This window comes from Microcaecilia unicolor, chromosome 7 (assembly GCF_901765095.1).
Source record: "Microcaecilia unicolor chromosome 7, aMicUni1.1, whole genome shotgun sequence".
Classification (NCBI taxonomy): domain Eukaryota; kingdom Metazoa; phylum Chordata; class Amphibia; order Gymnophiona; family Siphonopidae; genus Microcaecilia; species Microcaecilia unicolor.
This window is the reverse complement of record NC_044037.1, coordinates 119,798,047-119,821,028: the sequence shown is the minus strand read 5'-3', so window position 1 is coordinate 119,821,028 and position 22,982 is coordinate 119,798,047. Positions and strand designations below refer to the sequence as shown.

Here is a 22,982-nt window from a genome sequence, read left to right as displayed (position 1 = left end):
GTGAAGAAGCCCATGGGAATTAGGGGTCCTTTTGCTAAGGTGCGCCGAAAAATGGCCCGCGCTGGTATAGACGTGTGTATTGAATGTGTGCAGGTCAATTTTTCAGTGCACCTGCAAAAAAGGCCTCTGGTTTGTTTTTTTTTTGGACGAAAATGGACGTGCGGCAAAATAAAAATTGGCACGTGTCCATTTTGGGCCCGAGTCCTTACCACCACCCATTGCCCTACTGGTTAAAGTATCACACGTTAACTGGGCGGTAATGGTCTACGCATGTAGAATGCCGATTACTGCCTGGTTAGCGCCATGCACCGGAAATTTTCTGGCATGCCTAGTGGACGCGTGTAAAAAATGAAATTATCGCCCGGGCCTCGATATCTGGGCGGTAGTTCAAAACTGACACGTAGGACGTGCGTATGTGGCTTAGTTAAAGGGCCCCTGAATAAGCTTCTTTGCATTCAGTGTACGCTAATCTGTAGCACTGCTTCATAAAAGAAGTCCTAAAAAACTTTCATCTCACTGGACAATAAAATCTTATTTTATCAACAGTTGGTTCAGATTCCAATAAAACTCCAGGAAGCAGCAGTGTTAACATGAAGCATGGCTGCATTGTTGATGCTTTAATTGTGTAAAGGTTATCCATGGTCCTCTTGACTGGTAATTTGAAAGAAAGGCAAATCCAGATTTTTGCTGCTCTGCAACTAATCACTTTCTGGTCAATATTCAGCAAGCGGAAGTCAGTGCTTTTTTAAATGCTGACCATCATCAGCTAAATTAGCCCTGGATATTTAGTGCACTAAATAACCAGGACTAATGTAAGTTTTGCTGGCTGCTGGAGCTTATGTGGGTCCAAGTCATTATTCATCCGGGACCCCCATAAGACACATGCTGAATATTGGCCGAGACCTGCATACTACTACTACTATTTAGCATTTCTATAGCGCTACAAAGCATACGCAGCGCTGCACAAACATAGAAGAAAGACAGTCCCTGCTCAAAGAGCTTACAATCTAATAGACAAAAAATAAATAAAGTAAGCAAATCAATTAATGTGAACGGGAAGGAAGAGAGGAGGGTAGGTGGAGGCGAGTGGTTACGAGTCAAAAGCAATGTTAAAGAGGTGGGCTTTCAGTCTAGATTTAAAGGTGGCCAAGGATGGGGCAAGATGTAGGGGCTCAGGAAGTTTATTCCAGGCGTAGGGTGCAGCGAGACAGAAGGCGCGAAGTCTGGAGTTGGCAGTAGTGGAGAAGGGAACAGATAAGAAGGATTTATCCATGGAGCGGAGTGCACGGGAAGGACGAGTGTGGAGAGATACTGGGGAGCAGCAGAGTGAGTACATTTATAGGTTAGTAGAAGAAGTTTGAACAGGATGCGAAAACGGATAGGGAGCCAGTGAAGGGTCTTGAGGAGAGGGGTAGTATGAGTAAAGCGACCCTGGCGGAAGATGAGACGGGCAGCAGAGTTTTGAACCGACTGGAGAGAGGAGAGGTGACTAAGTGGGAGGCCAGCAAAAAGCAGATTGCAGTAGTCTAAACGAGAGGTGACAAGGGTGTGGATGAGGGTTTTGGTAGAGTGCTCGGAAAGAAAGGGGCGGATTTTACGGATGTTGTAAAGAAAGAAACGACAGGTCTTGGCAATCTGCTGGATATGAGCAGAGAAGGAGAGAGAAGAGTCAAAGATGACCCCAATCCCCCTCTATCCCCAAAGCACATCATCTGTCCAATCCCTCCCCTCCCCCCTCTTATGAGGCAAGATCCATACCTCCCAGCCCACCCTCCCAGGTCTATACCCCCTCCCCAGTTAACTTTAACTATAGTTACTTTACTAAAAAAAAAAAAAAAGGTAGTTTACCTGGTTAACTACATTTTCTTTTAATTTAATTAAATTTAATTTTGACATTTATAATCCGCTTAACCGCTAACCTCTAGACGGAGAACAAACAATATTTTGAGCAACAGGCTCTTGACACAGGACCAAGTTGCATATAATAGGTATCAGTTACATAGTAAATGAGATTTTAAGAACCACTTGAATGAGGTGTTTTTATTTTTTTTTTTGTTGTTGTTGTTGTTTAAACAAACGATTACACAGTAAACAAGTCAATGCATTCAGCAGTTTTGGAGGAAGCAAGCTGTGCCATAGACTGAACAATGACAGGGTAAATTGTTACATAATAAGCAATTAGATAGTCTCAGTTGAAGGTAACCAATATTGTCATGTGGTGTGGGATAGTTTGAATCTGATTGGTATAAGCAGTGTTTGTACAAACTTTGTAGTAACACTGATTGGTATTAGCGGTGTTTGTAATAACATCATTATAAATGTAATTAGATTGGAACAGTTTGGGTAGAAACAGGTTGTGAAGTACAGTTTAACTACATGAGACAACTACTGCAAAAGAATTAGCAGTTAACTAAGGGCCCATTTACAAAGCCGTGCTACTGATCCTGGTGTGGCAAATGAGAGGAAGCCCATTCAATTCCTATGGGCTTCCTCTCATTTGCCACGCAGGAATCACTAGCACAGCTTTGTAAATGAAACCCTAATTCAATGGTGTTATAATTTGCCTTAAAATCAATTGCACAGCCATTGCACATAAAGCAGAGCTGATAAATTCTCAGCAAATCACTAATTGATGCTAAATATTTAATGCTGTTCACCGATTAAAAATTTTAATTGCATGATTAATCGCATAAAGAGTCCCCCACTAATTTTCACCTGTATAGTGCAAAATATAGCCTGCAGCTGTCAATTCTCAAAACTGACATACTTTAATTACTAAACTGAAAATAAAATCATTTTCTTACCTTTGTTGTCCGGTGATTTTATTTTTCTAATCAACCTATAAATGTACTCACTCTGCTGCTCCCCAGTATCTCTCCACACTCGTCCTTCCCTACACCCCTTCCTGTGCACTCCGCTCCATGGATAAATCCTTCTTATCTGTTCCCTTCTCCACTACTGCCAACTCCAGACTTTGCGCCTTCTGTCTCACTGCACCCTACGCCTGGAATAAACTTCCTGAGCCCCTATGTCTTGCCCCATCCTTGGCCACCTTTAAATCTAGACTGAAAGCCAACCTCTTTAACATTGCTTTTGACTCGTAACCACTTGTAACCACTTGCCTCCACCTACCCTCCTCTCCTCCTTCCTGTACACATTAATTGATTTGATTTGCTTACTTTATTTTTTGTCTATTTGATTGTAAGCTCTTTGAGCAGGGACTGTCTTTCTTCTATGTTTGTGCAGCGCTGCGTACGCCTTGTAGCGCTATAGAAATGCTAAATAGTAGTAGTAATCTTATTTTCTGGTTCTGTTCCTCTGTGATCTGAACTCTATTTTTAGAGCCTCTTCTCTCATCACTATTTCTTTTCTCACCTGCTCTCTTCTTCCCCTATAACATCTTTCACATTGAACTTTCTGCCATTTTTCTGCCTCCTTATATCTATTCCTTCCTTTCCCCTTCACCCATGGGTACCATCTCCTCTCTCCTCCCCTCCATGGGTACCATCTCCTCCGGTCTCTCCTCCCACTCCGTGGGCACCATCTCTTCTCTCTAGCATCTGACTCCTGCAGCAGGAAACAGGAATTTCATCAGAGAAGGCAGGATGCTAGAGAGGGTGGTGGGTGGGCGGGATGAGATGCCAGAGAGCGGGGTGGTAGGAGAGAAAAGGCTACCAGTGTATGGTGGTGTGTAGGAGAGAACAAGCTGCAGAAACACCGGGGCAAGAGGGGGTAGCGGTAGGAGAAAGCAGCATGATGCAATTAATCGAGTTAAAATTATTTCTGCAACTTAAAAATTTTAATGTGATTAATCATGTTAAAATGCATTAAATGGAACAGCCCTATAAATACTCTATGATTATTCTGCTTTATGTTTAAAGTCTCAGAATTCTCAATATGTTACTTCAGTTTATACTGCAGAAAAAACAGTTTCTTAAAGTTATCATCACTAAAAGAACATTGTCGTGGCACTAAAATTTCTACTTAGCAACTAAATAACCGTTCTACTGCTGCTCTGCTGGGAAGTGCAGCACTGAACTTGATAAAAGCCTTTGCCACTTTTGGAAATGCAAGCAAGCTGTTTGTGGAATGTCTGAACATTCCATGTAATGCTCAACCCATGGGCGTAGCTATGGGGGGCCACGGGGGCCTAGGCCCCCACAAATTATGTCTGGGCCCCTGGTTTGGCTGGAGGGGGTCCCAAACCCCCGCCAGCCGAAGCCTTCTTCAGTGCCGTCTCCGGCGCAGCTGTGTTCCTACCCTACTCTTCTTGCTCCTCCTGTCCTGTGCACGCTGACGCTCCTTTATGTGAAACTGAGAAGGAGCGTCAGCGTGCACAGGACAGAAGGAGCAAGAAGAGCAGGGCAGGAACATGGCCAGAGACGGTGCTGAAGGAAGGCTTCGGCTGGCAGGGGTTGGGGACCCCTGCCAGCAAAGGTATTTGCGAGGCGAGGGGGGTGCAAGGAGGCGAGGGGGTGCAAGAAGGCAAGAGGCGGTGGCAGCGGGGGGGGGAAGGTGAAGTGAGGCACGGCAGTTGGTGGGGTGACAGCGGGGTGGCACTCAAAAAGTGCCCCCAACCTCGGGCTCTGGCCCCCTCCCATTGTAAGGTCTGACTAAGCCTCAACCTTTTCCTTTGTTCCAGATTCGGCTACTGGAAAGTTATTCTTTGAAGTTGACAGACAATCAAAGATGTCTTCATCTCCAGTAGTAGTCTAGCTAGGTGGGGTGCAAGGGGAGCGACCGCTCCCCCAATCAGATTTCAAAGGAAAATGGCGCCTACCTCTCTTGCTGCTGGTCCACCACACAGCACCATGGATTTTATTGTAAACTTTGTGGCATAACTAACTCTTCTCTCTCTCCCACCCATACCAAAACCGTCCATCCCCCCCCCCCCCCCCGCCCCGCCCAAGTCTAGCAGACACCACTTTCGCTTTCTGTTTTCCTTTCCCCCTCAGTCCATCAAACCTGCTTTCTTTAGCAGCCCCTCCTTGCTGCCCTGTAGTGCTGACAGGCTGCCTGAGCTATCGCTGAATGCTTCCTTCTGCTCCACCCCTCTGACACAACAACTTCCTGTTTACGCGAGGGTGGGTCGCGGCAGAGGAGGGAAGCATTCAGCACCAGCTCGGGCAGCGTGTTATCGCTGCAGGGGCTGCTAAAGAAAAGCAGATTTCAGGGATGGAAGGGGAGGAACAAGGAGGTTAGACTGAGAACTGGAGTAGGTATCAGCCAAGGAAGTTGGATGAAGACGGGCCAAGATGCACTAAAAAATCGTTAAAGCCCTTCCCTTACCGATTCCCCTAGCGAATCGGTAAGGAACGTGCATGCATCATGGAAAAGGAATGCAAATGAGCTGCTCATTGTAGTTCACTTGCATTCTCTATTCCATCGGTAAACAGTCAGCCACTCGGCCAGTCGAGTATACACAGAGCAGCCAAGCGTTATGCTGGCTGCTCTGCAAATGCCAAATACGCCTCTGTGCTGCCCGAAAGGAAGATGCCGCGCCGCACAACCCCTCCACAGCCTGCTGCAGGAAGGCTCCAATGCGACTCCTTCCCCATGTTTAAACTTGTACAGCGCTGCGTAACCCTGGCAGCGCTATAGAAATGCTAAGTAGTAGTAGTAGTAGTAGACTCAATCGTAGCAGAAGAGTGCAGTTGAGGACGTCCATCCAAAAAGATGTCCTTTTTGGACATCCCCCCCCCCCCCCACCCGAATAATAAAAACGTCCTTTTTGGACGTGCTTCACTCAGCTGAGAGACCTTGAAGTCTCTGAGCCAATCACAACGCATTTAGCTGAGCTAAACGCGCTGTGATTGGCTCAAAGACTTCCAGGTTTCTCAGCTGAGTGAAGCACATCCGAAAAGGACGTTTTTATTATTGGGGGGGGGGGGGGGAGGACTTAACTGTTGTAAGATGATGGAATATATTGAATCTAAATGGAAGTAAAATTAAACTCTCATTTCATTGGGGCTCATGGAATCACATCTTCACTTCATGTTTTGCAGATTTATTTTAACATAACTAAATGAGCTATACACCCCTAATTCAGCCCAATGGTTTTCTTATAGTTTGTTCTTGTGATGACTTATACTGTGCCAAAATTGAAAACTCTTTTATCTCTTCTATCTGGTCGATAATAAAAGGAACTCATTGTGAACACTATCCACTCTAAAAGGTTGTTTTGTGGGTGTACATGAGGAATTGTAATACTGAATAAATAAGTTTGATTTTGACCCTAGTCATGCATCCAAATGTTATTTAATCCTTTCAAGAAAGCCAGTTAATCATTTATTAGTGGAACACTGCCTGGACACCTCCCACTGCATGAACACAGTTGCCACTATTGGCTACTTTGAAAAACTAGGACCTCTGCCCAGTGTTGCCAAACTAGCTTATTTCCCTCAAGTTTGAGCTCGCTACTTTTTGAAGTTGTGGGGATTTTTTCTGAATTTGTGGGCAGCTTGTGTTTGGGCTTGTACTTTTATTCTTTTAATTGACTTGATATACCACCAATCGCCCACAATTGTCACCATGATAACATGGCAAGTAAGTGTGTCAGCCTGCACTCAGTCCCGCCTTTTTCTGTCCTCTTTCATTTCCTCATTAGCTATGGAAGGAGTTAATCACAACATGCACAGCCCCTGTATTAGGGCTGCCTTCTGACACCTGGGACATACTTTATAAGACACATAAAAAATTGGGCTTATTTTTAGACTTGTTTTTGAACTGATATTGCTTGTTTTGTGCTTGCTTGTAAAGCAAAATGTGCTTATTTTTCCACAACTACCTGGCAACACTGGCTCAACCTAGAGCAACAGCCAGTAGGGAAGAGAGAGGGTTTGGAGAAGTGCAGGTGTGCTGTCGACCCTCCCACCTTATCCTCTAGTATCTCTAATCTCCTCCCTTCCATCATGTCCTCCGAGTCTGTCCGACAAGGCTGTCTCTACTTACAATGCCACTCTCTCCTCTGGACTCCCTTGCACCATCCATCTCCTGTCCCACAAGGCGTACTAATCCCCACCCCTTGCACCCGATACCTTCACTCCTGCGCCCGATCAGCTGAACGCCTCTGGAGGAAATCTCGCACCCATACTGATTTCATTCATTACAAATTCATGCAATCCTCCTTCCAGTCCTCCCTATTCCTCGCCAAACAGGACTATTACACCCAGTTGACTATTCCCTCAGCTCTAACCCTCGTCGTCTCTTCGCCACCCTTAACTCCCTCCTCAAAGTGCCCTCCACTCCCCCCCCCCCCTCACTCTCTCCTCAATCACTGGCTGACTACTTCCGTGACAAGGTGCAGAAGATCAACCTCGAATTCACCACCAAACCATCTCCTCCTCTTCACCCTATAACCCGCTCCCTCAACCAACCAACCCAGGCCTCCTTCTCCTCGTTTCCTGATATCACCGAAGAGGAAACTGCCCATCTTCTTTCCTCCTCAAAATGCACCACCTGTTCCTCTGACCCCATCCCCACCAACTGTAATACATGGATTGAAGGTCAGCTGGGGATGGAATGAGTGGAATGTTTTGGCTGTAATTATGTGTTGATATTCTCTGTTATGGGAAACAGGCTAGTTGTTTAAGGGATGCCAGCACCTCTGGGAAAGGAACCTTCAACCTGTGCAGGTCTGGGAGAGTTATTCTCTGTTATGGGAAACAGGCTGGTTGTTTAAGGGATGCCAGCTTGTGCAAGTCTGGGAAAGGCACCTCTGTTTCACACTATAAAAGAGGGGAGAGCATGGGACTTGCTTTAGAAGCTTGCCTGAACGTAGGGACGCCTTGTTCAGTGATGTCCCTGCAATCTCTGAGGAAGAGCTAGTGCTTCCCTGGTGGTCTTCCCAGATGCTGACTGAATTGCGGGTGCTGTAAGTATCTTGGTGTATGTGTTCACATATGTATCACCAATAAAAGCAATATACCGCATATTGTGTCTGGTGGCTTTTGTGTTGTCATAAGCACAGCGCCCCCTAGTGTTACAATTTGGCGTAGTCGGCAGGATATCGTATTGTTGTTATGGTGATTACATTTGTGAATATATACTTGTTTTATTGTTTTGTGAATATGTTGAAGAAAGGGAAGAAGAGCAAATCTCATCAGGAGGCTGTGCAGGCACAGCTTCCGCAGCTGTTTGCAATTCCTGGATGGGATAAATACCCATATCAGGCATTGGCAACAGAATGGGCGACAGATACGGGGTTGAGTGAGAATTGGGAGGTATGTTTAGGAGAGGGAACGTGTGAGGATGTGTTGAAATGTTTACAAAATGCCCCTGTGGTTAAAGGGAAAGAGTTAAGAACGGTGGGTCGGAGAGGGTGGATTTTGTTGTCGGCATATCACCTGATGCACCAGCAGAATCTGTTATTACAACAGAAGCTGTTGGAATCACAGGCTGAGATTCTGACATTGAAAAGCGACTTGGTAATGTCACAGTGTCAGGGCAAATTGATGATGGATAAGTGTACGGGGTACCAGCAAATTGCTGAGCGGGCGGCGGTGCGAGTAGCGCAGTATAAGTATCAGAAAAGGAGAGGGCGTGTGAGTAAGGTAAAGGTTGCAAAGGTGATGGCTACTGCCACACAGAATCCTAACGGATGGGATCCTGAGACGTGGGATGGGGATATCTGGACTTCCACATCCGAAAGTGAGTCAGGGGGTGAGGAAAGTGCTGCTCCGGAAATGAAGCCGATAATTCGGCGACAAGCACAGTTGGGTGGGGCAGCACCAGTGCGCATGGATTTAGCAGAAGACTATATGCAACAAGAAATTCTCAATATCATGCAGCAATTCCAGCAGCGTCCAAATGAATCCCTTATTGCTTGGTGTGTAAGGCTGCATGATACTGGGACAATGGGGATACGGATGGACAATGAGGACTGTTTGAAATTTATACCTTTATCTCGAGATGCTATAATTCAAAGTGCATTTCGGGAACATAGTTTAGCAATGCCTGATGGGAATGGGTCAGAGGCTACTACTCTGATTGAGTTAGTGGGAACAGGGTGTCGTAGAAAGTACCCTTTAGAATCAGATTGGCCTGGGGATGACAAGCCTTGGTATACTTTGAAAGATTGTATCCAGCGATTAAAGGAAGAGGCAATGAAAGTGTGTATTGTCACAGGACAGATGGATACACTTACCCAAGTGCCTATGTCAGCGGCAATTAGAAACAAAGTAATTAAAGGGTCTCCTCCAATGTATAAACAAGTTATTTTGACTCTGTTGATGAATGAAACAGATAACCCGTTGGAGGGCATTATGGATAAAATCGAGCAATTAGAAGTTTGGGGGGATTAGAGTCTGAAGCTGACAGATAGGAAAAATAATGAGGGGCAGAGAATTGGGGAAGGGCCGAAGGGGCAAGGTTCAGAGGTAGAGCAAGTATCTCGTAAGGATATGTTTGCCGCTCTACTACAAGCGGGGGTGGCTCGGGAGAAAATAGATGGAATTCCCACTGGAGAGTTATGGCAGCAATATAAAAAATTAGGATTGGATAAGAGAGGGATGAAACCGGTTCGGAAAACCCGGACAGTGGGAAAAGAAAAACTTCCTTCAGCCCCACCTGTGGAGGGTCCGGACTATTCAGATTTGTATCATGAGGTCTGTACTCTCCTGCAGAGAATGACACTTCCATCTACTACTACTCTGCCCCCATCTAAAGCAGAAACCAATCCGTTTAGAGAGGATTGACTAGTACGGGGATGCAATGTAAAAATTGATCCGCGTCCCTATATTGATGTTGTAATACAATGGAGTCCGGGAAATTTTCAACAAGTACGAGCTTTGATAGATACCGGAGCAGAAGCAACAATTACAGCTGGTAACCCTTCTAAAGGACCAAAGTGTAATATTGTAGGACTAGGGGGGAAGAGTATTCCTGCAGTGGAAACACAATTGGCTATGCAAATTGGGGATTTACAGCTCCAAAAGTATGCTGTAATGATTACGCCAGTGCCGGAATATATAATTGGTATGGATATTCTGAGAGGTTTAAAACTTACTATTGAAGGGGGAAGTTGGCAATTTGGAACGTCTCCCGCAGTTCCCCGGCGTTTGAAGTATATTTCCACTTATAATATTCACACAGTATTAGTGGGAAAAATTGTTGATGAGCCTCTCACCATACCAGCCGCCACTCAATTAGTTGCACAAAAGCAATATCGGATTCCTGGTGGTATTGCAGAAATTACGCGAACAATACAGGAATTACAAGAAGTAGGGGTTATTGTCCCAGTTACTACCAAATGGAATAATCCAGTATGGCCAGTGAAGAAATTTGATGGATCCTGGCGGATGACAGTAGATTACCGTCAATTGAATAAGGTTACACCCCCGTTGCATGCTGCAGTCCCCGACATTGTAACTTTAATTGAGAACATACAAAATAGAAAAGGAAAATGGTATGCAGTGATAGATTTAGCAAATGCCTTCTTTACAATAGCCTTGAAAGAGGAATTTTGGGAGCAATTTGCATTTACGTGGCAGGGAAGGCAGTACACTTTTACACGGTTGCCACAGGGATGGTTGCATAGTCCTACAATTTGTCATAGGGTGGTAGCGCAACATCTAGATGCACTATCGTTGCCACCAGGTCTAGAGTTAACCCACTATATTGATGCAGGGGCGTAGCTACGGGTGGGCCTGGGTGGGCCCAGGCCCACCCAGTTTAGCCTCATGCCTGCCCAAAAGAAGATCCTTACCCTCTGCCACCCCTTCCGCAGCGCTTCTTTTAATGCTGTCGTGCACTGTCTCCCACCCCCACGGCGGCGCTTACATTTAGCTATGGCGCTGCCTGCCAGCAACTCTACAGATGCGTCACCGACGTCCGACGTCCTGCTCCGGGGCCTTCCGCGTCCAGCCTCCGTAAACAGGAAGTTACATCAGCACGTCAGAGGGAAGGTCCCGGAGCAGGACGTCAGACGTCGGTGACGCATCTGTAGAGTTGCTGGCAGGCGGGCAGCGCCATAGGGAAGTGTAAGCGCCGCCGCGGGGGTGGGAGACTGTGCACAGCAGCCAACAGCATTAAAAGAAGCGCTGCAGGGGTGGGAGAGGGTGAGGAAGTCAGGGTGCTGGCCCAGGAAGGGGAGGGGAGGGAACAGAAGGGTGAAGTGTGCTGGACTTGCCAGGGGCAGAGGGTTGGAGGGAAGGGGAGAGGGTTGGGATTTGCAGAGAGGAGGTTGGAAGGAATGGGAGAGGGTTGGGATTTGCAGAGGGGAGGTTGGAAGGAAGGGGAGAGGTTTGGGATTTGCAGAGGGGAGGTTGGAGGGAAGAGGGGAGGTTGGAGGGAAGGGGAGAGGTTTTGGATTTGCAGGGGGTGTTGGAGGGAAGGGGAGAGGTGCTGGATATGCAGGGGGTGGAGGGAAAGGGGAGATGTGTTGGATACACAGAGGGTTGAAGTGAAGGGGAGAGGTGCTGGACATGTAGGGGGGCTGGATGAAAGGGAGAGATATGCTGGACATGTGGGGGGGGGGGGGCTGAAGGAGAGGTGCTGGATATGCAGATGATGGCTGAAAGGAAGGCAGACAGATGTGGACCTGCAAGGAGGGCTGGAGCGAAGGGAGAAAGGTGCTGGACCTATGGGAGGGGTTAGAGGGAAGGGAGAGAGGTGCAGGAAGAAAGAGCCAGATGCATAAGGGGAAGGAAAGAGAGGAAGAGAAGCTGGTTGGGGGGTGGGATCAGAGAGGAGAGGGACACATTGGTGTGGAGGAGGGAGAAAGGGGAAATAGGGTAAGTATACAGATACAGAAGGGAGATGATGGGCATTAGGTTGGAGCATGGGGACAGGGACACAAATGTGAGATGCTGTATGGGGATGGCACATGGGCACAGAGGGGTAATGCCTGACAAGGGGGGGGGACGGGGATATGGAATAGAGATAAAATGCTGGACACTGGAGAGGGGGTATATGGACACAGAGGGGGGGGGGGAGAGATACCAGACAAGGGGGAGAATAGGAACACAGAAGGGATATGCTGGGCATGGGGTGCATAGGTGCACAGAGGAATGATGATGGATGAGGGGATATGAACACAGGGGAGATACTGGACAAGGAAATATAGGAAAACAGAGATGGGAGATGGATGATGGACATGAAGAAAGAAGAAATGTCAAATAGGAGACACTGGCAAGTGAGTTAAGAGAAGACAGAGGGAAGGAGAAACCAGAGACTGGGACCAATATGATTTGAGAAAAAATGACCAGACAACAAAAAGGTATAAAAAAATATTTTATTTTCAATGTTGTGAATATAACATGTTGGATTTGAAATGTACATCTTGCCAAAGTTGATGTTAAACATGGCTGGGGTCCAGGACAGAAATCTAGGAAAGGACCCCAAAGTCCATTACCAGGCTGCGCCTTCAGCTTCCTGCATGCAGGCTTTCTCTGGCCAAGGAACCAAGCACAATTGCCCTAGTTCCATCCCCTAACACCATCCCTGGCATGTGCCATCTTTATATTTTGCACAGAAGCAAATGCCTTTCTTTCTTGTTGCTCTGGTGTTGTACTACATGCAAGGTCTAGTTTCTTGGGGTTTCCTTTAATTTATATTTCTAGAGTTTGTGGTCTCTTATTCTGTATTTGGCATTTGTGTCTTGTGTGTGTGACTGAGGTATTCTGTTAGCATGAAGTTTCCATGTAGCATTCTATAGTATTTTGCTCTAGGTTCTGAGTGACTTTTGTTTTATAGATTTTTTTAAAGTTAATTTATAATATGTCTGTAATTGAGATTACACTAGAAAACAAAATTTCTTTGTATGATGAGTTTTATGGAGAATTGTCCTTGCTGTGCTCTGTATCCATTGTTGGTGGAGAGCCAGGAGGTTCTCTGGATGCAGAATGTGTGGCTCAATGGGGTTGAATAGTGCAGTCTATTGTACTTCCCTTAGCTCTCAATTGGCCTGCAGCCACTGAAGCCTGCACTGCAACCCTCATTGAAGTTATGGGGAGTGGGGTAGGGACAGAGCATGGGTGCATCAGGTTGCTGTTTTTTCTCTTTCAAAAAAGTTGGCAACTCTAGTGCCCACCCATCCAACCTGTTGGCCCACCCAAAAATTGTCTTCTGGCTACGCCACTGTATTGATGACATACTAATCCAAGGGGATACAGAGGAGTTAGTGGCCTCTGGGCTAGAACAACTAGTACAACATATGAAGAATAAGGGTTGGGAAATTAACCCAGCAAAAATCCAGGGACCCGCCCAGACAGTGAAGTTTCTGGGAATTAATTGGAATAAGGGACACCAGGAAATTACTGAGAAAGCACTAAACAAAATAGCAGAATTTCCGGTACCAGTTACCAAACAGCAAACACAGAAATTTATTGGGTTGTTTGGATTTTGGCGTAAACATATCCCACACTTGGGGCAGGTGTTACAGCCATTATACAGAGTAACACGAAAGAAATGTGTATTTCAGTGGGGTGCTACAGAGCAACAGGCTTTTGACCAAGCCAAGTTAGTAGTACAACAAAGTGTCAGTCTGTGGCCAATATGTGCCAATGATCCAATTGAAATACAAGTATCAGTGCATGCAGAGTATGCCAATTGGAGCATGTGGCAGAAACAAGATGGGAAACGTTGTCCGTTAGGATTTTGGACATGTAGATTACCCGATGCAGCTCAACGATATATACCCTTTGAGAAACAATTGTTGGCTTGTTATTGGGCTCTTGTGGAAAGTGAACAACTAACTTTGGGGCATGAAGTAATTTTGAGACCAGAAATTCCAATTTTAACTTGAATTAATAGTGAACCACATACCCATAAAATTGGCCATGCACAGGAGGCATCTATTATAAAGTGGAAGTGGTACATCCAAAATAGGCAGACTAAAAGTGGTCCCAATGGGGTCTCGCAATTACATGAACAAATTGCTCAGATTCCCGTAGGTGAGGGGGAGGAAGTATTAGTGTCTGGGGGTGGTAGTGGTAGTGCCACCCATCGTGTTGCTAAATGGGGAGTACCTTACGACCAATTAACTATTGACCAACGTCAGTATGCCTGGTTTACTGATGGTACAGCCAAGTATACTGATGGTAAGCGGGCATGGAAAAGTGTGGCCTACAATCCTCATACACAACAGATATTGCAGAACATGGGCCCAGATGGGAGTAGTCAATATGCTGAATTATATGCAGTCTATCTGGTACTTAAACAAAATGCGCCAGAGGCATACATATATACTGATTCATGGGCTGTGGCAAATGGATTAACAACCTGGTTACCTACATGGAAACAGAATGATTGGTATATTCATACTAAACTGGTTTGGGGATCACAGTTATGGCAAGAAATTAGTGAATTTTTGCAATCTACTTCTGCCTATGTCTATCATGTTGATGCACATGTTTCCCCTATAACCTCTGATCATATTTTTAATCAGACAGCAGATTCCTTAGCTACCATTCACACGAATGTCATCACTGGAACAGATGATTCTACTATTCATCGGGGTGAAGAAGAGACTGGTATTGCAAGCTGGGCACATCAAAAATGTGGACATCTCGGAGAGCAAGCCACCTATCACTGGGCGCGGCAGCGTGGGTTAGCATTGTCTCTTTCTACCATTAAAAATGTTATTGCTCACTGTCCTGTTTGTCAACATTTGACTAAACGCCCTATACCACACCCAGTCAAAGGTACACTTGCTCGAGGTAAGTTACCTGGCCAAATTTGGCAACTAGATTATATTGGCCCTTTACCAATTTCGCAGGGATGTCAATATGTCTGTGTTGCCATGGATACTTATTCCGGATTTTTGCTAGTCCACCCTTGTCGTAGAGCTACAGCTCAGCAGACCATTGTTCTTTTGGAATCCATATGTAGACATTATGGCGTTCCACTGCAAATTCAAAGTGATAATGGCTCTCATTTCAAAAATCATCCTGTTACTGCCTTTTGCGCCCAATTTAACATTTAATGGGTTTTCCATATTCCCTATTATCCACAAGCTGCTGGTCTTGTGGAATGTATGAACGGTCTGTTGAAAACACAGATCCAGAAATTAACTCCTACTCACACTCTTGCGCAATGGCGCAAATATTTGTACCCAGCAGTTACTATCCTCAATAATCGTCCAATAGGGGAGAGTGAAACACCATTGATGCGTATGTTGACTCCCCATCTTCAAGTCTTGCCCAGTACACATGTCACCCTGGGAGTTAAGCTCTTACATCCGAAAGCTGTTATACCGCTCCGTCATACGGTTGACACTGCTGGTTTTGATCTTGTAGCCCTCTTTGACACTCTTTGTGCGTCCTGAGTGGTGACAAAATTTCCAGCCGGGTTTGCTTTATCTCTCCCAGCTGGCCATTATGCTCAGATTGTGGCCCGTTCCAGTTGGGCTCTTCGTGGCTTACTTCCTGTGGGAGGTGTCATTGACAGAGATTATCAGGGGGAGGTCATAGTCCTTCTGATGAATCACACTGAGGAGGATGTAATGGTGCAGGCTGGGGATAGGATAGCACAATTGTTGATAATTCCTGTCAATTCCTCCTCTTTTACTCAAATTTCTGATTTTGTGGGAGTCACTGAGCGAGGTACACAGGGGTTTGGGTCTACTGGGAGGGGTGTGGGTGGTCGGGTATGGCATCAGGACCCTACACACCCAGGTCCTCCTCAACCTGCTGAAATTATAGCCCGAGGGGAGGACAATACTGTTACAGTAGTTCAGCCAGGACAACAGAGTTGGACGAATGTTCCTGCTGATCATTGTTATTTAAGGGAATAGGATTTATATGTGTTTCTCTATTTCTTTTTCTTTCAGGGCATACTGTTTCTCTGTTTGGGTTGGGAACTCGATGCCCGTACTCCCGGCGAGCGGGTGCTGGGAGTGACCTCGCGTGTCCACTATTGGTGGAGCAACAAAAATAACTCGACCTTACAGCAAGATAATTATACATGTCATACTGCATGTCCGGTATTGAACGTAACTGCTTCCCAAGCTGTGTTTCATAAAACTGAACAGCGCTTTGTAGTTGTTTCATCCAGTTTTGTGAATGTGACTATCCATAATGCTACGTCCTGGGTTATGTGCATCCAGCCTATGGGATTCCGGGACCAGATATGGAGACTATGGAATCGGACACGCAAAATGCAGTTCCTCCAAACTTGTAACAGCTCTATAGTAAATATTACTTTGAATCGAACTGCTGAATGGATTTTCACTAATGCTACACCAATTGCAAACCGTTTTACACCCTGGATGGACTTCTTGCATGTGTTGCTTGCTGTTAGTAATATGACTAATCCTGCTGCACTGTCACGCATTCCCACTACATGCAAAAACATGTCTATGCAGTATAGAAAGACAGTATTAACTTACAATGTTACATTTCCACACTTGCCTCGCTGTACTAGGGTACGGCGAGCATGGTATGATACTATTTTGGGGGGTGCGGGAACTGGACTGGGAATTCTGAATACTGTAGATACAGATACTCTGTTTAGTAAACTACACTATCTAGGTAAGGACTTGCATACTGAACTGAATATTTTAGCCAATTGGTTACCTGCCATTCCAGGAACAGGACAATTAATGGTGCCTGCGATAGCAGACATTAATAATTTATTAGCCCAAACTTTTAAGTTTGAAAATGATACTGACACTACTTTGACAAAAGCATTGAATTATACTTGGTGTTCATTACAGACGTTGTACGCTTTGCATCAGCGGGACAGAGTCCAGATGGCTCTACAATTGGGGATGCATACCCAGTTGCAGACCCTTTTCGCTGGATATATTCCAGTTGATGAGTGGTTGTTCCCACATTCAGAGAGTACAGTCTGTACTGATCGATTCTGTACAGGGGTTTTATCTTCATATAAGATTTTCCATAAACGACCTATGGTGGTCCATAATACTATGTATACTTCTGTCTCCTCATAAGCAGAGAATATCAAGGGGTGGAATGTAATACATGGGATTGAAGGTCAGCTGGGGATGGAATGAGTGGAATGTTTTGGCTGTAATTATGTGTTGATATTCTCTGTTATGGGAAACAGGCTAGTTGTTTAAAGGATGCCAGCACCTCTGGGAAAGGAACCTTCAACCTGTGCAGGTCTGGGAGAGTTATTCTCTGTTATGGGAAACAGGCTGGTTGTTTAAGGGATGCCAGCTTGTGCAAGTCTGGGAAAGGCACCTCTGTTTCACACTATAAAAGAGGGGAGAGCACGGGACTTGCTTTAGAAGCTTGCCTGAACGTAGGGACGCCTTGTTCAGTGATGTCCCTGCAATCTCTGAGGAAGAGCTAGTGCTTCCCTGGTGGTCTTCCCAGATGCTGACTGAATTGCGGGTGCTGTAAGTATCTTGGTGTATGTGTTCACATATGTATCACCAATAAAAGCGATATACCGCATATTGTGTCTGGTGGCTTTTGTGTTGTCATAAGCACAGCGCCCCCTAGTGTTACACCAACTTACTTAACACCATCTCTCCTACTGTCACCCCCCCCCATCTGTCATATCCTCAACCTCTCTCTCTCCACTGCAACTGTCCCTGACACCTTCAAGCATGCTGTAGTCACACCACTCCTCTAAAAACCATCACTTGACCCTACCTGTCCCTCCAACTACCGCCCCATTTCCCTCCTACCCTTCCTCTCCAAGATACTTGAACGCGCCGTTCACAGCCGTTGCCTTGATTTTCTCTCCTCTCATGCCATCCTCGATCTGCTTCAATCCGGCTTTCGCCCCTTACACTTGACAGAAATGGCACTTTCTAAAGTCTGCAATGACCTGTTCCTTGCCAAATCCAAAGGTCACTACTCCATCCTCATCCTCCTCGACCTATCCGCCGCTTTTGACACTGTCAATCACAATTTACTTCATGCCGCACTGTCCTCATTTGGGTTCCAGGGCTCTGTCCTCTCCTGGTTCTCCTCTTATCTCTCCCACTGTACCTTCAGAGTACATTCTCATGGTTCTTCCTCTACCCCCATCCCGCTCTCTGTTGGAGTTCCTCAGGGATCTGTCCTTGGACCCCTTCTTTTTTCAATCTACACCTCTTCCCTGGGCTCACTGATCTCATCTCATGGTTTCCAATATCATCTTTATGCTGACGACACCCAGCTTTATCTCTCCACACCAGGCATCACTGCGGAAACCCAGGCCAAAGTATCGGCCTGCTTATCCGACATTGCTGCCTGGATGTCCAATCGCCACCTGAAACTGAACATGGCCAAGATTGAGCTTATTATTTTCCCACCCAAACCCACTTCTCCTCTCCCTCCACTCTCTATCTCAGTTGATAACACCCTCATCATCCCCGACTCATCTGCCCGCAACCTCGGAGTCATCTTCGATTCCTCCCTCTCCTTCTCTGCACATATCCAGCAGATAGCCAAGACCTGTTGCTTCTTCCTCTATAACATTAGCAAAATTCGCCCTTTTCCTTTCTGAGCACACCACCCGAAATCTCATCCACTCTCTCATTACCTCTCGCCTTGACTACTGCAACCTACTCCTCACTGGCCTCCCACTTGGCCATCCATCCCCCCTTCAGTCCATTCAGAACTCTGCTGCACGTCTTATCTTCTCCCCTTATGTTCCTACCTGCAACCTCCGCTCTCAAGACAAATCCCTCCTTTCAATACCCTTCTCCACCACCGCCAACTCCAGGCTCCGCCCTTTCTGCCTCGCCTCACCCCACGCCTGGAACAAACTCCCTGAACCCATACACCAGGCCCCCTCCCTGCCCATCTTCAAATCCTTGCTCAAAGCCCACCTCTTCATTGTCGCCTTCGGCACCTAACCACTATACCTCTATTCAGGAAATCTAGACTGCCCCAACTTGACATTTTGCGCTTTAGATTGTAAGCTCCTTTGAGCAAGGACTGTCCTTCTTTGTTAAACTGTACAGCGCTGCGTAATGCTAGTAGCGCTCTAGAAATGTTAAGTAGTAGTAGTAGGGTTTGGAGAAGTGCAGGTGTGCAAGCTGGAGAGAAAAACGTTTGATCTAGAAACTCACACAGGACCTGAGAAATCATAAGAAGTGATTTGAACTTCACCAGCCCAAAAGAAAACACACAGCCACTGGATACTTTACTACTGTGTCTCTCACAGAAAGAAAGGAAAAAAAACTGTCATAAACATCTTTGGAGAAGAGAGGGGTGTATTACTCTAGAAGAAAGCAAAAAGGTATTCTCTCATTCTCAGTGCTTTTTTTGTAGGAAAAAAGATACCAGTACTCATTATGGGCGAAGGTCACCACCTATGGCTCCACCCCTATGATAGCCACATCCACATTAGCCACACCCCTTATACCAGCCACGGCACATATAAACATGCATCACTGAAAATATTATACCAGTATAGGAGAGATAAATAACTTGTGATTTTTTTTCATTATAAATAATTTCTGTAAGCTGTTACAGCTCCAGTATACCCAGTGCAAAATAAGACAGCAGATGTAAATTCTCAAATTGGACATTTTCCAAACACTAAAATGAAAAATAAAATGATTTTCTTTCTACATTTGTTGTCTGGTGACTTTGTTTTTCTGATCAAGTTGGTCCCAGTCTCTGATTCTGCTGCTCTCTATCTGTTCTCTTAACTCTGTTTCCAGGGCTTCCTTTCCATTTATTTCTTTACTTTCATTCTTTCTTTTTCATTTCTTGTCCTATATCCATAAGTAAAAGCTGGGTCCTCCGTGGAATTTATTGGAGGAGGTATAACGTGGATCCAGCTTTTGCCTATTTTCTCCATCAATGTGCAGTTTTTCTCCTCTCTTCCCTTTCCACATGCATCTTCTTCTTTTCTCTTTCCTCCTCTCCATCCGTGTCCAGCATTTCTCCTCTCTCCTCCCCTCCATCCATGTCCAGCATGTCTCCTTTCTATTCCCTCCCTTGTATCCATATCCAGCAATAATATGAAGAAAGACTAAGGAGGCTGGGGCTTTTTAGCTTGAAGAAGAGACGGTTGAGGGGAGACATGATAGAGGTATATAAAATAATGAGTGGAGTGGAACATGTGGATGTGAAGAGTCTGTTCACACTTTTCAAAAATACTAGGACTAGGGGGCATGCAATGAAACTACAGTGTAGTAAATTTAAAACAAATAGGAGAAAAGTTTTCTTCATCCAACGCATAATTAAACTCTAGAATGCGTTGCCGGAGAATGTAGTGAAGGTGGTTGGCTTGGCAGAGTTTAAAAAAGGGGTTGGACGGTTTCCTAAAGGACAAGTCCATAGACCGCTACTAAATGGACTTGGGAAAAATCCACAATTTTGGGAATAACGTATAAAATATTTGTACATTTGGGTATCAAGCGTAGGTTCAACTCTATTTTTGTTCATCCTACTAGCTGAATAGAAAATTGTTTATGTTATTAAATTATAAAGGAAAGGATACACTGAGAATGAAAGTAATGTGATTATAACAAGAATTATTTGCTTGAAAAGGGACATGCTGTGGTCAGTGAAACCATATTCTTCTTCTTCTAAGGGGACAGTTATTATGAGGGCAATTTTGAAAAGCTATTTAGCAGGATAGATATTTACCTTACTGAAAATATCTAACCTTACCACATTTAAAAATACATGGGGAGCAACAAAACCTGAGCTTTATCCAGGGATAAAGTAGGAAAGCTCAGAGTGGGGTTAGGTTGGTTGAGGACTTGAGACAATAGTGCATATAGATTTGCATTGTCAAACTACGTAAACTATTTTAAAGGGGAACGAGTACCCATAAAAAAGGTGGTATCAATTTCTGTAGGCAACAGCAGCAGGACACTTTTGTCCCTGACTCCCCAAGCGCTCTAGTTGTTGATACTGTGTGGAGCAAAAAGTTAGTTGGTCCATTGCTCTAGTGGATTACTCCATTCTGCTGCTTATGTGTGTAGGTACCTTTTCCCCAGGCAGTTTTCAAATAGAAGTATGTTAATTCGTTCTCCTTGAGAACTTGCTGCTATGGGGACTGTTTTGAAAATTGCCCACTTTAGTGTCCTTCCTCACTGGAGTTAGTCAGCAGCTGCAGGCAAAGTTCACTTCAGAGAGAACTAGAACCTGTATCATCAGTCTCACAACCTTCTGCTGGCACTGGTTGAGGAGGTTGGAGAAGTGACAGCTTTTGTGAGTAACCATCATTGAAGGAAATTGTTTTTCTGTTTATCTTTCTAAGACCTAATATTATCATAATAAATGATGGCCAAAAATGACCAATTGAACAATCTGGTCTGCCCAGAAGAGATTTGTTCTCTCTAGTTCTCTGCCACATTAGGTACAATTCCTCCTGAAACAGTGGCTTCCCATGCATTTTACCTGACTTCTCAACCCCACTCTTAACACTTTCTTCTATTTTAAGTTCAAAGCATCTCTAAATTATGTTATAGTCCTGGCCTCTACTGGTAGGTTAATTCAGGCCTTGTCTTCCTTTGTGATATTTACAAGACCAATACTTAATCCAACACCAAAGTTCTTTTCATGTTCTATCACCAGAAATTTGTGAGGATATATTTAAAACAGGAGTGGACAACACAGTAAGGTTTTCAAGATTTCCACAATGAATAAGCATGAAATTGATTTACATGTACTGCTTCCATTGTATGCAAATAGATCTCATGAATTTTCATTGTGCAAATCTTGAAAAAACGAAAGAGTTGTGGCCCTCGAGGATCAAACATGCATATTACCCATAGTCACTAATGTTTGTTTTAACCATGGACGATCTGAACAGTTTACCCCAGTCTTCTTGGAAACCTGATGCAATTGTACCACCACTCTGCCCGCAGGCAGGCATTTTTTCCTGTTTGTCTCTCTAAAACTTTCATATGATTAAATAAATACTCAAGCTGCCTCATTCACTTATTTTACCTGTTTCTTCCAGCTTGCCATTATTACTGCATTCTATTGCCCTTAGTTTAGAAACTATTCGTGTTTTGGACATCCAAATCCCGATTTTATGAAGCTAGGATATGATCTAAAAGTGCAGCACATCATTGTATTATGAATGAGAGCTTCTTTAATTTGGTAGCCACATTTGCCTCCATCCTTATGGTGTCGAACAAGAAACAAGGGCAGTTATGTACTGCCATGGGGCTATCACTTCAAGAATGCCCATTTCTTAGGTAGAAAGGAAGGGTAAGAGGGCTGCCATATTCTTGAGAGTACATCCAGCTTGTGGATTTCTGTGTCAGATACTTCCCTGCTTCCAGCTAAAGAGAAGTTCAGTTTATATTTATTTTTAGTTGCCCACTTATTAATATTTTTAACGCTTCCTTTAAAAAATACTAATTCTTTCCTAACCAATTTGATTTAAAACTGGAAGATGTGATGTCCTCCCAGCAAATAATTCTGCCCCTCTACCCCCATCATAGGAATCTGTCTGGTATGCTGTTCTGCTGCTGTGCTGTCTCACAGGATTCCGGGGGGGGGGGGTCCTGCTGGTGTGTAGAACTCTCCCCAGTAATTAAGATCAAGTAGCCCTAGTGGATGCAGGTTTTGCTGATGTTATGTCTACCGCTTTCCTTTTAGTAATGTCCTTCTTGTATCTCCCACCTGCCAGTCTTTAACTCCTGTCTAAAAAAGGGACATCATTGGATGGAGATAAACCCCAGTTTTTACTTCCAATTTAAAATTTGTTTTATCCCACTTCCTAAATCTTATTTTTTTGTTAATTTTTAGAATTTAAGTTCAGATTTATTTCCTACAAGCTCTGTAGCTTTCTAGATCTTAATACTTTAGTCATTAATGGAGTTTGGTTCTGCTCCTTTGGTTGTTTTCTCTGTCAGTGCCCCCCACAGAAATACAGGTATTTAAAATAAAATGTCATACCCTGTCAGGCACATATAGCGGTCAGCACACAGATTCCATTTGCAGAATGATTGCTGTCTGCTGCGGCTCTGATGAGTGAACAACATAATTAATCAAATCTTTAGCTCTCCAGTTTCAAAATTTTTCTATTTTGATTTTTAATTCTCAGATCTGAATGACATGGACACAGTTGTTACTGTTAATCACTGAAAGAGTCACTTTAACATGCCT

General features: G+C 44.7%; 1 long non-coding RNA gene across 1 annotated transcript; it reads right to left on the bottom strand.

Annotated features, from left to right (window-relative positions):
• Positions 1-429: 429 nt before the first annotated feature.
• LOC115474942 lies at positions 430-22,688 on the bottom strand. The gene is made up of 4 exons (XR_003942942.1): positions 22,678-22,688; positions 17,178-17,181; positions 4,163-4,171; positions 430-709 (listed from the first exon to the last, which is right to left on the bottom strand). It is a non-coding gene; the product is annotated as an uncharacterized LOC115474942 (long non-coding RNA).
• Positions 22,689-22,982: the final 294 nt, after the last annotated feature.